The sequence below is a fragment of the Monodon monoceros genome, unplaced genomic scaffold, assembly GCF_005190385.1.
Source record: "Monodon monoceros isolate NGI ecotype Baffin Bay Population unplaced genomic scaffold, NGI_Narwhal_1 Super_Scaffold_21, whole genome shotgun sequence".
NCBI lineage: Eukaryota > Metazoa > Chordata > Mammalia > Artiodactyla > Monodontidae > Monodon > Monodon monoceros.
In genome coordinates, this window is record NW_021703778.1 from 165,237,635 (window position 1) to 165,253,480 (window position 15,846).

At 53.0% G+C, this 15,846-nt stretch overlaps 1 protein-coding gene across 4 annotated transcripts in view; it reads right to left on the minus strand.

Moving 5' to 3' along the window:
* The window catches only part of SYNE3 (spectrin repeat containing nuclear envelope family member 3), a 96,282-nt gene extending 81,233 nt beyond the window's left edge, over positions 1–15,049 (minus strand). Inside the window, exons 1-2 of one of the 4 annotated variants that reach the window (XM_029239595.1) lie at positions 13,125–13,821; positions 12,642–12,690 (exon numbers count right to left, since the gene is read on the minus strand). The gene's annotated coding sequence lies outside the window, so the exon portion shown is untranslated. The other 3 variants (XM_029239596.1, XM_029239597.1, XM_029239594.1) reach the window with 3 other exon arrangements.
* Between the last annotated feature and the right edge of the window lie 797 nt (positions 15,050–15,846).

Sequence of the window (15,846 nt, forward strand, 5' to 3'; positions counted from 1 at the left end):
CCGTCAGTCCCAGCAGACAATAGCTCACTGTTGTGTGCAGCGCTTGGAAGCTGACCAAGCGCATCCCCCTCCTTATCCCCCTGATGGGAGGGAGTTTAATCCCTTTCCTCCTGGAGGAATCTGGGCTCCCCAACAATCCCTTAGCAGAGCCCATGGCCCTCCTGCTGCTGCCCAGCAAGGTCACCCGCGCAGTTGGGGGAGAGAGGCGGTCAGCATGTGAGCCCCATTCTTTGCACTCCCGCCCTGGGGACCGGGGTCAGACACACGGGGCCTCCCACACCCGGCACAAACAGCACATGACCTCCTAAAATGTGTTTTTCCCCTCCTGTTGCACAATGCTAGCTTTAGTGGATTTTCTTGCAAGGACTGATGGCCTACAAGATTTGCATGAAAGGCAAATGTCACCCTCCCCGAGTTGACCGCGCTCAACGGTAGGGCCGCCACCACCCAGGGGAAGGTATGTCCATTCTGCATCCACAGGAGGGGAGCCACACGTGCTGGGCCTGAATCACTTCCCCTCCACGGAACTGCAACCTCCAGCCTGGCAGCAACTGGCCAGGACATGTGACCTTCGGATATGGTCTGTTTACTTATTGCTTGCTTGTTGAAGCTAGATGATTCTAGAACCTTCTAGAATATAAGTTCCATCAGAGCAAAAGTTTTGCCAGTCGTGTCCACTGCTCCCGTCCCTCTGCCTAGAATAGTGCCTGGCATGCGGTAGTCCCTCGGCAAGGAGTTGGTGAGTGAATGAATGAATTGCTGCTCTACATATTCAGCGCCACTCATTTGTTCAAGAAACCTTTACAGGTGCCAAGTGCAGCAGAGAAAATACTAAGCTGGGACCTTCCCTTCAGGAGCTCATCGTGTCGGGGGTGGGAGGGGAAGACGAATGAACAGAGAAGGCCAGTTAGAGAGTTAAGGTTCAGCTCAGAGCGGACACAGTGCGGTGAGAGACTGCCAAGGGAGGGGAAGGCATGCAGGACAGGGAACAGCATGTGCAAAGTAGCAAAGCATGAATTGGCATCTGAGTAATTTGTCCCCAGCATGGAGGAAATGAAGGCGGAGACCCTCAACCCTCATTCCTTCATCCTACAGCATTTACTACCTGCTCTGTGCTCAGGGACAGGCAGAGGCTGGCCCGAGGACAGGGTGGTTTCTGTCTTCACGCGCTCACAGACTCGGGGGACAGCAGAGCCAGTGATTCTTCGTGCACATGGGCTCTGGGAGCTCAGAGGAGGGGCGATCAAGCCTGAGGGGGCACTGAGGCTCAGGGGGCAGATGACCCCTCTTACACTGTCCATTGTGACCCAGACTGCCCAGTGCCACGGTCAGGATGGCAAGACTCTGACTAACTAGGGTGATCCAAGTGTCTTGGTTTGCCCGGGGCTTCCCCAGTTTTAGCTCCAAAAGTCCTGTGTCCCAGGAGACCCCTCAGTCTTGGGCAAACTGGGAACAGTTGGTCACACTTACTTCCACCTGCATGTCCCCTCCCAACACCCCTCCCCCGCCAACCTCTCAGCCACTCACAGGTGAGGGCTGAATTTTTAGCAGCCAGTGTCCAGGGCAGCTTTTCCCCGGGTAACCAAGTGGGAACAGAGGGCACAGCGATGGGTGAGTCTAATGCCTGTGTTCCTCGCTTCTCTGGTTAAGTCTTCAGACAAGTGCAGGGGCACAGAAAACACTGGCTCGGCCACCTTCCCAGGCTGCTGCAGGCTCTCTGGTTCCTTCACTGTTTCCCTTGTCTGAGTTTTACCTCCCGAGGCCTCCCCTATCCAAGGTCAGGCTTCCTCCCCAGACTTCCTTTGTGTGTTCAGAGTGAGACCCATTGCAGGCGTCCAACACACACGTGCAGGGCTCAAGAAGCAGGCAGCTAATGACGACTTTTCCATCTCCATTATACAGAAGAGAAAACCAAGGCATAAAGCTGGTCAGGAATCCACCTCTGCTATTTATTTCCCAAGATCCTGATGATTCCATTATTCAAAAGCAGCTGCCTTAAATCCTGTCTTCTAGAACCCTCCCTACTAGCCCTGCAGAGACACACACCACAGACGTTCTCTCCCAGGAGGACTCAGAAAAACTTAAAATCTTGTCCAGATGCCTGTTTCCACGCTGGGGCTTCTAAACCAGAGCTCCATGCAGAGCAGCAAAGTTCCCCCTAAAATATTCACAGAAACCCCTCAGCCTGGTGCCTCCCCAAACTGCTAGAGGGCTGTGAGGTCCCCCAAATGATGCTGGTCTCCCCAAGAACCTGAGGCACAGCATGGAGGAGTTATAAGAGCCTGGCTCTAGAGGAAAAGATCGTTAAATTAACCACCTCCACAAGTCCCTAGAGAAACTAGATTTATTCTCCTGTCTGGCTGTCTGCAAGGGCATCACATAGAGAAAGCTAGGTCTTTCAAGTCACAGTCTTCAAGCTCTACCATTTTTTACTAGCTTGTGTCCTTGGTCAAGCTCTGTAACTTCTCTGGGCCTCTTTCTCCATAAAGTGCTAAATAAGATCTACTGTGCAGGGTTGCTGGATGAAGGGATAAAACATCCCTGTACTCTTGAACTCTATGGAAGTGAGAGGAAATAGCTAACCTTCGTGAAGGGTGTGCTATGTGCCAGAAGTGAACTGTCTTGCATTGATTTGATCGGTCCCACTATTACTGCCTCTACAGATGAAAGAACTGAGACTCAGAGAGGCTAAGCCATCTGCCCAAGGCTCCACAGCCAGCCCAGGACCAGTGTTCTCCCTCCGTCTTCACCACTAGACCTAGTATTTGTTGATAAATGAACTAAGTACAGTAACTAATACTAGGTTCTACTTTAACTAACAGACATGAGACTCAGGCCTGTTTCAGCGCCCTATTTGCAAGAACTGAAACGATTACAACAGTGACTTACTCACATCTTTAAGGTCCACCCTCCACTGCAGAGAAGGTTTCTAGAGCAGGGGACTGCTAAACCGTGGCCCACTGCCTGTTTCTGTACAGCTCTCCAGCTGAGTGATGTTTTCATTTTTAAATGGTTGGAAAAAAATCAAAAGAAGAGTAATATTTCATGACAGGTGAAAATTACATGCAATGCAAATTCCAAGTAGTTTTATCGGAACACAGCCCGCCCATTCATTTCCAAAGCGTCTACGGCTGCTTTCTAAGTACAATGGCAAAACTGAATAATTGCGATGGAGACCAAATGGTCCGTGAAGCCAAAAATATTTACCATCTGTCCCTTTACAGAAAAAGTTTGCTGACCTCTGTTCTATCAGCTCAAGGGAAATACCTCACCCCAACCCTACCTAACAGCATAGCATTCTTCCAGGTCTGAGAATCCAGAAGATTCCTTACTATTCCTTTCAGGAAATATAATAGTAGGCAGTCCCTGATATCCAGAATGGGCTGATCAGGCAAAGTTTTCCAAATGCTGAGAGCCATGTCTTCAGCAGTTTTCCCTCTGGAGTTCCCCTTACTTAGAGACACTTAGGTAGTGAGGTCTTCCCAGCACTGTCAGGGACATTGTTGGAGCCACCTACCCATGCCCTTCAAGACCGTACCGGAATCATACCTGGATCCTGGATTGGGTTCCACCCTCCCCAGGGCCTGCCATGGCATGAATCCCTAGAAGACAGTTCAAAGACAACAGGGACCTCACAATCACTCTGAAAGAAGGCACACAGGCCAACTCTCCAGTGATAATAGGTAGCGGCCCCGGCACACAAGCAGAGAAAGCCAGCTGGGGTCAGGCAGGGTTTGTTCACCTGAAATTCTCTTTCTGTTTCGCTTCGGGAGAGTTTAAAGCGCAGCTATGGTGAGCACTCCTTGGATCCATCAGGATGCCAGGCTTCAAGGGGCCCCTGGAAGTCATCTAGTTCCATGTTTTTACACACTTAGGCCATTTGTGCATCATCACATCCATGATTTTTTTTTTTTTTTTTTTGCGGTACGCGGGCCTCTCACTGCTGTGGCCTCTCCCGTTGCCGAGCACAGGCTCCGGACGCGCAGGCTCAGCGGCCATGGCTCGCGGGCCCAGCCGCTCCGCGGCATGTGGGATCCTCCCGGACCGGGGCACGAACCCGCGTCCCCTGCATCAGCAGGCGGACTCTCAACCACTGCGCCACCAGGAAAGCCCACATCCATGATTTGGGCCACATCTGGGGACACCTGCACTATTACTTTTTCACGTTCGTTTTTAAGAAATTCAACCCGTTGAAACTTAAATTTATTTTAAGAGGAGACCTTTTATTTTTACCTTAAATAGAAAGCCAGGGTGAGGATCGTTTGCCATGTATAGAACATCAAAAGGAATAAATGCAATGAATATAAACGCCGTTTATTTATCTCTATCTGGTGGTCAGCACATGAAGAGAGATGGGCGAGTGTCAGAGAGGTGTCAGACCAGATTAGCTCCACAAAATCCAGTGCTTCGCAACCATCCCTGTGCATGAGAACCACCTGGGGAGCTTTGACAAAATACAGATAAGCAGTCCCAGGTCCAGAGACTCAACCTTTAGCCGAAGGCGGCGCCCAGGTGATTATGAGAACACAGGATAATCAGAAGGATTAAAAAGAAAAAGTCCGGGCTTTCCTGGTGGCACAGTGGTTGAGAGACCGCCTGCCGATGCAGGGGACACAGGTTCGTGCCCCGGTCCGGGAGGATCCCACATGCCGCGGAGCGGCTGGGCCTGTGAGCCATGGCCGCTGAGCCCGCGCGTCAGAGCCTGTGCTCCGCAACGGGAGAGGCCATAACAGTGAGAAGCCCGCGCACCGCAAAAAAAAAAAAAAAAAAGAAAAAGTCCAAAGGAAGATGGAGAGGAAGACAGAAGGGAGTTATGTCACCTGTGCTCTCACTTAGCGCACCGCAGTCATCCTGTCAGTTACTAGTAGCCGCCTGGTCCAAACTCAGAGCTCTGACCTAGTTTAAGCTCCCTGGCTGTATTGAAAAGGACCCCGAGGCCAGACTGGGAGTCAGACAACAGGGCCTGGAGTGGTGACATTGACTTTTTTCCCATAATTAATTCTATGAAAGAACAAAATTGCACTGGCCATTAGGGATGGCTGGGACCTTGGGAAGGAAATGAATGACTGAGGTATGTGGTCTGCACCCTGTATACCCCAATAAGAGTCCTCCAAAGGGGACAGGCTTAGGCTGGGTCGACTCCAGCCCATCACGCCCCCCACTGGACGGGCCTCGGCCAAGAACACCTGAGCCTGGGCTGACTCACCAGCAGCTGCGCTGGACCCAACAAGTCCAACAAGTGCCAATTCTGGGGCCGAGGTAGGCGGAAGTGCCGAGCTCCCTTCCAAGTGACCCAAATTGTCACCAAAGTCACCTCCCAGCTAGGGAGCGCCTCGGGGGAGCGGGGAGCGCTCGGGAAGGCTGGAGAAGGAAGAGACCGGAGCTGGACCAAGCACCTGCTTGGAGCTGGGAATGCCTCGTAAACCTGGGATCACATCTGCCCCTCACACCAGCTCTGCAGGGAAGGTGTGACCAGACCCCCTGAACCGGCGAGTTGTCCAGGCCCGTAGAGCTTATGTGACTTGCCAAGACCCCACTGCAGGTGGCAGAATCAGGGTCTCAGCCCAGGTCTCTCTGACGTCACCGTTCCAGGCTGCCGGCTCCACACCTCAGGCCCAGGAGCAGAGAAAAACCAGGCAAAGTAGAAGGTCTAACTGTCCTTTGCATAGGAAGACAGGTGACACCTTGCTCTGTGGGCTACACTAGCGTTTAACAATCCCTTAGCTCCAGGCGGGGTTTTGTGGCTTGTGATACCTGCTCACACATACCAAGCGCGGTGAAGAGTGTAGCACGTGTCCCCCGCAACTTTGCAGAGAAGGGAACTGAGGCCCAAAAGGACAAAATTAAAGGGTCCATCGTGGGGCCTCTCCCAGCTGCCTGGGAGCTGAGCCATAGTCCCTGGGATGGGACAGTCTGTTTAAAGCATCCACCTCCCCCCACCAGACTGCTCCCATCCAGCGCAGGGACATGTCCATCTCAGTCAGCGCATTGAAGGAATGCGGCTGCCCAAGGAGAGCAGCTTCCAGGGTGGAAGGGCCCAGATCTCTGGCACAAACATGTGCCTCTATGGCTCCCGAAGCAAAGTTGGCTCCAGCCAGGAGCCGATTCCGATAGGGAACAAATATAGGAACTTATGGGGACCTCCCCTCCCTTCCCCAAGGGAGTAAGCAGCAACGAGCAAAGACTTAAGCTTTCAGGTGGTTTCATCCAGAAGGAAATGGGGATGAGACACCACAAGATGGACTTCTTAAAAACTCCATTTTCTAAAATTATTTCTGAGCAAAGTTGAGTTTGAAATCAACAAAGCGATAAATAGGCCAATTACGTAAACCAGGCTAGATGGCTGCCTGGCTCTGAGGAAAGGAATGTAACCTGGCAACCCCAACTGGCTCACATCCAACCTACAACCACCGGCTTGTGGTCACCAAGTTCGGACAGCTGGTGAGCCAGCCGCACGTGGAGATCCTTGGGTCCAAGCTAGCAAATGGCGTGTGCAGGGCAGGATGCTCCAGGGTGGGCCCCAGCTCTGGGGAACCCGTGGCATTCCTGAACCCCTATGACACTAGCCACACAGAGAGGATTTCCTTTGAGGAATGGCCTGGCAGTGTGAGAGCCTTTGGGGATTGCAGAGAAAGAACTAGAAGCCTAGTAAGGAGGCCTGAGTCCTGGGTCTGACTCACCGCGTCCTGCCCAGTGCACTCCCAGCATGGAAAGGCCAGTGTAGACCTGCATGAGCTCTGGGATAAATTAGTCTGAGTTCAGGTCTTAACTTCACTGTGAGCTAGCTGAGGACAGGTGAGTTAACCTCACTGTAAACAGGACTATCAGAGCACACGTCATGGAACAGTTGTGAAGGTAAAGAGAGAAAATGCAGAGAAACTTCAGTAAGGGCTGAACAGATGTTAACTGACATGACAAACCAGGCAAGGGGGCTCACGGCATCCCATCCAGCCCATCAGCTTAGACATTTTCATTCATTCATTGATCCATGCATTCTTGCGTTCCGTAAATATGTGTTGAGCAGCTACTATGGCCAGGCTGCTCTGGGGACAGAAAAACAATCTCACCCTCCTGGAGTTTTCAGGTAGATGAGACAGAAGCTAAACTCGATTGTAAATAAATAACTAAGATAATTTCAGGTAGTGTTAAGTGCTAGAGAGACAATAAAACAGGGAGATAAGGACATAGTAGAGAGAGGCAGGGGATGGGATGGGCATTACTGGTGGGCAGGATGACCCCCTGGAGGCTGTGACTGTGAGGTGAGATTTCCAAGAAAAGAAGGAGCAGTCACGGAAAGGCCTGGGGGAGGCACGCTTCACGCAGGGGTAGGAGCAAGAAGGAAGACCGCCGAACGCTGGGCGTTAACAGGAGAGAACAGACGGCAGGTCTGAGTCCCAGAGAGGCCGAGAGACGTGTCCAGAGTTCCAGGGCCGGCCCCCGGAGAGTCCAGGAAAATGGACGGTTCTCCAAGGAGAAAGTCTCCTGAAGAGGGCCACAAAGGGAGAGAAGGCATGTGACACCTTTTCTCCCCAGCCTCGGGTCACCTTTCTCCTCTGTGTCCTGGGAATTATTAGGATGTGCCCTGGCCACTACACTCAGGGGTGGTGTGAACATCAGCTCCGCTCAAGTTTGTAAGATCCTGTTTTAAACCGTAAAGCCTTTTCGTTAAATAATAATAATGAAAATAATAATAAGCTCTTTCTGGTTGGGATGTGAGAATAAATAATCCTCTATCCCTGCCCTCCAGGAGGTCATAATCTAGCAGGAAATCAACACGAAAACTGAAAGCTACCTATCACTTGCAAAGCGCAATGAGACCATGAAAACAGAATCACCAACCCTGACCGGGTAGTTGAGGAAAACTTCTAGGAGGAGGTGATGTCTAGCCAGGTGTTGGTGGGGAGGTAACAGCTGGGCAGAGGTAACCTCTGGAGCACAGTCTGGAGGTGGGAAACATGAGCCTCCTCCCAGGCTGGAGGCTTGGGACTTAGTCCTTAGAGCAAGGGGCGGGGGCGGGGGGGCATTGGAGGTAGATAAACAGGGAATCACCTGATTAAGTGACCTGACCCCTCCTGGGCGGGGCAGGGGGGCAGACTGCAGCGGCCAGACTGAAGGTCCCCAAATACCTACTGTGAGGCTGTGGTTCTTGGATGAGAGGAAACATTCAGACTTCAAGGCACCTTAGAGATCTCCTAATTCCAACCTCCCTTTTTAAAGGGCAGGAAACGGAGACCCGCCCAGGTGAAGGTCAAACAGGTCTATGAATGAGGGCGCCTCCTAGCATCACAGAAAGGCCAGCTCTTTGCAACAGCAAGGAAAGAGTCTCCCCCAGTGAGTCAGCCCTGCTGCGTTATTTCAGCAAATGTCACTTGGGAGGGGCTCAGCCCTTTCCAGATCTCAAATAAAACTCTTGACTGAGTTCAACCAGCGGCCACGGTGGGCTTCGGCATCTGAGGAGTGAAGGGTGTGCTCACACACGGCACACTTAAAGCAGTCTCTCGTCTCTTTAGTACTCCCTTGGGGTGAAACTCCTGCCTCATCAATTACCTGTCATGTGATTTGGGGCAAGACGGTTAACCTCTCTGAACCTGTTTCCCCGACTGAAAACTGGGGATCACCATATCCATGGCACAAAATTGCTTTGATAACTTATAAATATATCCAGCATGCCCTGCAAAGAGTAGGAGGAACCCTAAGAGGGCTTCCAGGAGGAAAGGCACTGCTTGTATGTTTCTGTCCGCGTAAGTCCTGGAAGTGCTGTGGTCACCGCTTGTTGTAGCTCTCTTCTGACTTTTTAAAATTGAAACGATCGCATCAGTTTAATCTCAGATATACCACTCATTTCCCTGCCTTGTAGTACTAGTAGGAGTAGCAGCACAGGTGTGGTGGGTGGCGTCCTGATGAGAGTCACATACATGTAGCAGCACAGAGCGAACTGTCTTCTCTAACTACCTGCCTCACGTTCCCTCGGCCGTAAAGCCAGCAGATGGGTCCAGGGGACCTGAGGTTCCTCCCAGCTCAAATACGTCAGGATTTTCTGATTTCAGAAGCATAAATCATGAGGCCAGGACTTAAAAACCCTGTTGAATCATCTGAGATGGTAGAGTGTGAAAGTCACTCTCTTGTTATGACTTCAGAAGAGGGAGATTACTTCTACTGAATGAGAAACCATGTGTCTGTTATACAACGGGATTTGTGTGGGTTCCATTTTTTAAACCCAGGCAGATTTAACATTTGAATCTCTGGGAAGAGTGTGATTTTCTAAGACAGCTTTGTGAAAATGCTCTATATTACCTTCTAATTTTACTTGTATGTACGATTTGATATATAAACAATGGAATATATATTGTATTACATTATATATGTATTACATTTACATATTATATACATTGTATATGTATATATGTTTCTTATTTGCAAGTGATGAAGCATAAAAATATTTTTAAATAATGCCCACGAGCCCACAGAAACAGTGGATCCCACTGAGAATGGAGCAGGCTGACCCTGTACCCTCTCCCCCACCAAAGATGGCCACCTTGGTTTTGCATTATCATTCCCTTGCCTTTTTTTTTTTTTAAACCTGCTTAAATTTATGAAACAGGATCTAGGTATAGAGGGGTGCATGAAACATACCTGTACTCACAAGTAATTACAAGGTGAATTCCCTCATAAACCCGCCCCCCCCCCACCATGACCCTCTCAATCCAATCTCCTCTCCCCCCAGCCCAAGGTGACACTTGACTTTTATTTAAGGTAATCCCCTTCCTGCTTTCTGCCACCATTTTACATCTCATGTATATATTACATGGGATGTATATATGTTAATCAACTCATGTCAGTGTGCTCGTGTTTTGACCTTTCGAATTTCCTGAGCAGCCTCTGCCTTTCCCCTGAGTCTTTCAAAGTATTCTGGGTATGCTAGGATTCCCTTTGCCAGATCTGCGGCCTAGAAATCCAGGCAAGAGGTGCAGGCCACACTACATTGTTGCAGTGACATTAGGAGGATTAGTAATAATAAAACCATGATAACGCCTCTTTCTGGTGTGTCCCCACCATGCTGGGCATTCTGCTGAGTGTTGTCCCCAGTTGTCTCATTTATCCTCCCAGCAACCCCACAGGAAGGTGTTGGGGCCTCTTAGCTCTGTTTGGTTTTTTTTGCGGTACGCGGGCCTCTCACTATTGTGGCCTCTCCCGTTGCGGAGCACAGGCTCCGGACGCGCAGGCTCAGCGGCCATGGCTCACGGGCCCAGCCGCTCCGCGGCATGTGGGATCTTCCCGGACCGGGGCACGAACCCGTGTCCCCTGCATCGGCAGGCAGACTCTAAACCACTGTGCCACCAGGGAAGCCCTTAACTCTGTTTTGATGAGGACAAAATCAAGGCTTCTGTGGCCAGGACCGCCCGTCCCCCCATCTCCTTCCTGGCTTCTCACTGCCAGGGAATTCATCCTTAAGTCTTGAAGCAAAGATTCCTTGGCCGGTGGGTAGGGGCCGAGAGGGTGGACAGACAGTTCCCCAACTTCCATCGGCTCCTCCCAGGTTCCTCTCTCTGTGATCCAGCTGGGCTACTGTTAGATATTACGGGAAAAAAAAAAAAAGTTTGGAATCCACTTCTTCCAGCAAATGCCAATGTCTTAATGTTGATTGGATCCTACCTCATCAGTACTGTCCTCCTGATAATTGATGTATAACACTGTCCTCGTGTTGTCTGAGACAGGCAGTGTGGTGGAGTGAAGAGCATCAAGTCAAAAGCCATGAGTTCAAGACCTGTGGTTGCCAGGGGGGAGGGGGCTAAGGAAAGGATGGAGTGGGGGCTGGGGTTAGGACATGTAAGCTATTATATATGGAATGGATAAACAGCAAGGTATTACTGTATAGCACAGAGAACTATATTCAGTATCCTATGATAAACCATAATGGAAAAGAATATTAAAAAAAAGAATATATATATAGGACTTCCCTGGTGGTTCAGTGGTTAAGAATCCACCTGTCAATGCAGGGGACACGGGTTCGAGCTCTGACCCGGGAAGATCCCACATGCCGCAAAGCAACTAAGCCCGTGTGCCACAACTACTGAGCCTGTGCTCTAAAAACCGCGAGCCACAACTGCTGAGCCCTCGTGCCACAGCTACTAAAGCCAACGTGCCTAGAGCCCGTGCTCCGCAACAAGAACAGCCACTGCAATGAGAAGACCGCGCACTGCAACGAAGAGTAGCCCCCGCTCACTGCAACTAGAGAAAGCCTGCGCGCAGCAACAAAGACCCAATGCAGCCAAAAATAAATAAATAAAATTTTTTTTTAAAAGAGTACATATATATGTATAACTGAATCACTTTGCTGTACGGCAAAAATTAACACAACATTGTAAATCAACTATACTTCAATTAAAAAGAAGAAGAGGAAGAAGGGGAAGGAGGAAAGAAAAGGAATGAAAAAAAAAGCCCCGAGTTCAAATCCTGACTCCACCACTCCTGGCCTCTGAATCTCTCTCCTCATTTGTCCCTGGGCCAGGAGTGGCAGCCTTGCCTGCGGTCAGAATCCTAGGAGGTGAGAGACAGGAAATGCTGCCTAAGAGCCCAGAGTCCCCTGGAGTCCCCTGCTGGTGCCTCTCAAATCTCTCTGCCTGGGTCAAGGACCAGCTTTCAGTGCCAGAAGAGCTCGGAGGGAGATGATCAAGGCCACCTGCCATTTGACAGACATGGGGACATCAAGACAGAGGGGGAGAGGGTGGAACTGAGGGGGAGGAAACTCAGGTGTCCTAACCAGACCCCATTACCCCAAACTGTGACACCTGCTCCCATGTGCTGAGGCTGGCACCGCACGGAACACTGTTGACGGGAAGTCCCATTTCATTCTCTCAGCGGGCGCCATAGTCATCCCGTCTCGTGGGGAAGCAAATTGAAGCTCTGAAAGGTGAAGTAACGTTTCCACGATCACCCAGCTGGGAAAAGGCTAAGCCAGGGCTGGAACAGCTAGTCTGACGTCCACCCTCATTTCTAACAGTGGAACAATACGGGAGGCCCTACTGCCCACTGGGCACCCAGGGGCTCCAGGGCGCTTTGGAGGTTGTGCTGGACCTGCCCGGTCTTGCCTCCCCAGAATGGAGGTCACCCTGCAGCTAAGCCACGTTCCCCCAACAGTCGCCGCCCCAGGTTTCTGCATCGCAAGGCAGAGTGGCCACCCAGGCAAGGACAGGTCCCTGGCTGTGGGAAAACATGCAAAACACCCGGGCTAGAGGTTTGTTCCCGAGGAGACAGAAGGAACTCAAACTTCCCCTGAAGGGTGCCTGCACGAGCTAGAGGCCAGCCTGCACCCTGGGGCAGAAACCTGAGCCCAGATTTCCACCACTCCCCTCAGTGCCGCCAGCAAATCCTCGGGTCCCCTCCTCAGGAACCCCAGCGAGAGGAATGAGTTCCAGAAATAAGCCCTCGCAGCCCACACCCCCTCCAGCTGCCCTCCAAGGGGCCTCTCTGGCTGCAAATGATGCCCCAGGGCCAGCAGGCTTGGCACAGCTGTGGCCGGCTGCCTGAGGAATGCACAGACCCACACGTGTCAGAGAGCTCCACTGGGGCATGGTTACAGGAAACAGGGCAAAACAGCCTGTTGGCACAGTGCACTCCCCCTCTGCCTCCCAGCTCCTGACCTCTGATAGCTGTTGGCTGTCCCGGCTGTGCAGGAGGCAGGGCTGGACCCTTCAAGAGACAAGTTCTGTTTTTGGTTGTGTGGCTCTGGGCAAATCACTCCCCCTCTCTGGACCTGTTTCCTCTGGATGAAGGAGGCTGTCCTGTCAGGCTCAGAGAGGCAGCGATTTTGTGACATGCTCCCTTTACTGGGAGGACAGTCACTTTTCCCCACTGTCTCCTCCTGTCCTCCTTCATGTGAAACGAGGCATGCCCCCCCGCCCTCCACCCCGGGCACATCAGGCTCCCCCACTGGCAGCGCTTGGCTGTAAAAGGCCCCTCATTAGTGCCGGGAGGAACCTGGGAGAGGGTCCCAGGGCAGCCTTGGGCCAGAGCTTCAGGGCCCAAGTGATAAAACAATAACATTTATTATCACCCCACCGCAGCTGGAGTTCCCCGCCTTAGAGTTTTGAAGCGGAGGTCAGTGGGCAGCACTGGGCACTCACTGCTCCTGGGACGACCGACAGGCCACGTCCACCAGATCCACTGTTTGGAGTCAAGATCTGAAGATTCTAAGAAGAGTCAGCATCCCGTCGGGGCTCCTTCAGGCCCTACAAGACGTTTCTGCCCTCACTCTCCCCTTCTTTAGAGATGTGGGATGAGGCCCAGAGAGGCTGAGAAGCTTGCGCAAGGCTGCACAGCCGGGGGTTCTGAAGGAAACTGATCCTGCCTGCGGTGCGACTTCCTCTTCCTACCGTGGGCTCTGGGCTCTCTCAGGCACTACGGAGCGAGCTCGTGGTCGCCCGGAGGGGGTATTCCCGCCGGCGTTTACCGCCCGGTCCGGGGACACGCGGCGGCGCGAGCCCGCAGCGACAGGTCCGCTCGCCCCAAGCGGAGGCAGAGCGAAGATTGGAGGCGGCGCCCGGCCCTCCGGGGACGCGCTGCCCTGGACTTAAGGGCTTTTTCTTGGGGACCGAACCTCCAGGGTTGGGGAGCAGAAAGGCTCGGGGATTTCGCAGGCGGCAGGAAATGGTTGGGTTTAAACTAAAAATACCCGCCCGCCCGCAGCTGTCACGCCAGGGCCCCCGCCCCCGCGCCGGGCGCGCCTCCCCGGGTCCCCTTGACTTTCAGCGACCCCGATCCCTGAGGGACGCGCCACGGCTGGGCCGGGGGGTTGAGGACCCGACCCTCTCGGTCCCCGTCCCGGCCTCCCGGCCCCGAGCCACTTACCCGGCCGGGAGCTTGCAGGAGCGCGGTGCCGCGGGCACTCCGGGCAGAACCGCCCTACCCCTCCCCGCGTCCGGAGAGGCTCCGGGCTGGGCGGGGCCGGGGCGGGACCCGGACACTCGCCCCCGCCCCGCCCAGTCCTCTGGGGACCCGCCAAGGGAGCCGCCCCCAGGCCCTGCCAAAGTGGCGGGGCGAGAGAGGGACGCGCCGGGCTCTGCGCGCTCGGCGGAGGCCCCCGAGGCTCGGCCCCAGTCCGGCGGGCGGGAGGAGCGCTGCCGTGGGGGGTCGCCACTCTCACCCCAGGCCTCGCGCCCGGGGCTGCCCTCTCCGGCTCGGGAGCCGCCCCGAGCCCCGCCCCCCGCCTGCCTCCGCCCGGGTCTCATCCTTGGGGGTGGCGCGGAGCTGCCGCGCCCCGGGGGAAAGTTCGATCTGCGGACTTCCTCTGTGCGTCAAGCCTTGGGGAGGAGGCTGGGGACCTGGGAGGTCTTGCCCTCTGGGAGCCGAGATGGGAGCAAAGGCAGGGGCACCCCTCCCGGAGGCGCGAAATCCAAGGAGGAAGTGACACTTATCAGCCAGCCTGACAGAGGGGGCGCCCCATCCGGCCCCTCCCACCCCACAGTCCCAGAAGCCACCGTGCGAGGGATCTTCGCGCCCCCGGCTCGGACGGGAGACCCCCAGGATGCCGAGGGGAGGCGATGGGGGGTGAGTCACGAGGAATGTGAATCCCACCCATAAACAACCTCCTATAAACCCGAGGCGCTAGAATGTGCCTCCCCTCGGTCTCCCCGCGCGACCCGCCCCCCAGCGGACACTTCCTCCCACGCGTTCGCAAACCCCTGATCCAGGGACTCCAAGTCTTTAACCTTACAGCAGAGTCTAAATCTTATCTGCCTCTGACTTTGTGCTCCCAGCACATTCAGGCCTTTGGACTGTCCCCCACCTCAGCGCCGATCTTTATCCGAGTAATCACAGGTTTGCACGATCGGGTCCGCCTCCTTTGGATGGGGATGAGAGCCGCTCACGAAGGATACAACTTGCAGAACTCTGTACCACGTGGACTCCAGTCTTCACAATTCAGGTGTGGCTACGCCCATTTTGCAGATGAAGAGTTAAGTAAATGTCCCAAATCTAATGCTTCCCGGAGGGTGTTTTCCTCTTTGGTTCCTCAGTGAGGCTGGCCAGCCCTCTATCAATGTTTGTTGAATAAATCAGTGTAGAAATCAGCGTCCTAAGAGAAAGATTAAATTGTAAAGCAGGACCAGATAGTAATAGTGTGTGTGTGTGTGTGTGTGCGCGTGCGTGTGTGTTTTCCAAATGCAGGGCAACGTAGAAGGATGCCAAAGCTCAGCGTTAACGCTGGGTAGACCTAGCCTGAGCTGAATGCCTGAGTGTCAGCCACACTTCCTTAACTCAGAACCCATTCACTAAGTTATAATTATTCACAGGGTCAGAGGAGATAACACACAAAGGGCCTCTTTCATCCTTGCCCTTTGATTGTTCTAGGTGTCCAGTTATGTTTGTCATTATCATCCTGACTCCAACTGATATGCTGCTGCAGGCTTTGGGGTTGCAGCAGTCTAGCTGAAGGTACAGACAGCGGTCAACAATTATTATAATACTGGGCATCTGGATAATGTGCTTTGCTTTTCCAAATGCTGTCACATGTATCTGCTCGTGAAATCTCTGCAAAGATCCCCCACGTAATTAAGAAAAGTTTCCTGAGTTCTCTCATGACGGAAACAGGTCAGGTGATGTGCACGAGGATGAAGACGGATCCACCAACGCTCCTGAAAGGGTGAGGCCCTTCAAGTCAGTTTCCTGTAGTGAGAGAGTTTGACGCAAGTGGGGAGTCAGGCTCTGGTGCCGAACTGCCCAGGTTAACGACTTTCAGCTCATTACTCAACTTTACCTTCCTCTTCTGTTAAATGGGTCTAATAATAACAACCTCTCTTGAATGGTTTTGTGCCTGGTATTGTGAGCACCCAGCTCACGCGAACTGCT